This window comes from Oryza sativa, chromosome 6 (genome assembly GCF_034140825.1).
Source record: "Oryza sativa Japonica Group chromosome 6, ASM3414082v1".
Classification (NCBI taxonomy): domain Eukaryota; kingdom Viridiplantae; phylum Streptophyta; class Magnoliopsida; order Poales; family Poaceae; genus Oryza; species Oryza sativa.
The window spans coordinates 28410940-28412460 of record NC_089040.1 but is presented as its reverse complement, the minus strand read 5'-3'; the positions used below and the strand labels follow the sequence as shown (position 1 = coordinate 28412460).

At 47.8% G+C, this 1521-nt stretch overlaps 1 long non-coding RNA gene across 1 annotated transcript; it reads left to right on the top strand.

The window, feature by feature from the left end:
- The first annotated feature begins 553 nt into the window (after window positions 1-553).
- On the top strand, window positions 554-1309 carry LOC112939408 (uncharacterized). Its single transcript, XR_003243108.2, has 2 exons — window positions 554-752; window positions 825-1309. It is a non-coding gene; the product is annotated as an uncharacterized lncRNA (long non-coding RNA).
- Window positions 1310-1521: the final 212 nt, after the last annotated feature.

Below are 1521 nucleotides of genomic sequence, written 5' to 3'. Positions count from 1 at the left end.
ATATTTGGTTTGGGGATGAGGTGGGATGGGTTAGACTCATTTCCATTTCTTGGATTCGTCCGTCAATTTTTTAGGGACCAGACCATCTGAAGGGAAATATTTCCTCTCAGGATCATCCTATTCCAGTTATTCTCGAATCAAACGCTATTAAAAATAAATCTTGCTATACGTACGACTGAGCCATACGATTTGTGTCCGACCGAGTCATACAACCAATCACTGAACTTGTTTACTACCATGTGGGCCCAAACAAATAGCATATATGCTTATACATACACTAGTCGGATGGATGGGTCGGACTTATAGGTCGGACGTATAGCAATTTCGATAAAAAATAGATTCAGCCTGATCCATCCCAACATTCAACCAAACTAAGGGTGTGTTTAGTTCACGCCAAAATTAGATGTTTGTTTGAAATTAAAACGATATGTGTGTAGAAAAGTTTTAATATGATAAAAAAAGTTGAAAGTTTAAAGAAAAAGTTAGTAACTAAACAAGGGCTAATGCATAAGATAACTGCGGGGTCGTCATCCACCCGAATTGCCCATCCGGCCACGGCCACTTTGGCCGCAGCGAACCTCTGAAGCCTGAACTCGGCGATGTGAGATGAGAGAGGAGAGACTGGCAAAAGAAGAGGACTGCCATTCTGCCAACAAGGCAGAGAGAGTACTCGTCACCCTCACCGGCCAGTCGGCCACACTCGAGTGTCTGGACGACCGTCGTCCGTCGTGTCGCCACCACACACTCACACTGTAGCTAGCTATCATCTCATCACTGAAACTTTCCACCAATCCTTTCCTCTAAAAAAAGGCTCCGCTTTTCAGGCGACACACAGCGCCGCGCCGCATCCGTCCACGATCCATCGGCATCGGCATCGGCATCGGCATCGGCGGCCATGTGAAGCGCGGCCCCCGCCACCGCCACCGGCGCGCGATCGAGCTGAGCTGCGAGGAGAGGAGAGGCAGCGAGGCAGGCTGCCACATGGGCGGGAGACACGCACCGGCGTTGCCAACCTCACCGGGGGACAGCCGTCTCGTCGATCTGGTGAGTGACTGTTGTCTGCTGGTGTGCGCAGGCGCAGGCGCCATGGATCTGGATGATGGATGGATGGCCGGTGTCGAAACTAGATTTCGGCAATAATAAAAGTGTATGGGTTTGGCAGTCAAAATTAGATGTTTGTTTAAAGAAAAAGTTAGTGTTGACAGTCAAACTTGATGTTGACAGTCAAGATAGGGGGTGGCTATCAAGCTGGAAAAGTGTATGGGTTTGGAGACAAAGGATTTATACAGGTTCAGGCCTTCTTATAAAAGAAGTAATACCCTACTCCTGTCCGGGGATGAATCCGCCGAGTGTATTATTGATTGTATGATTTAGAGAAAATCAACATCCGCCCCTAGAGGCGCCCAGACCCTCCTTATATATGGGAAGGAGTCCGGGTTACAAAAGATAATCTATATCCCTAACGGAATACATAGATACAGATCAAATACAGTCGTGACCGACTAAGTCTCAAGGTGTTTC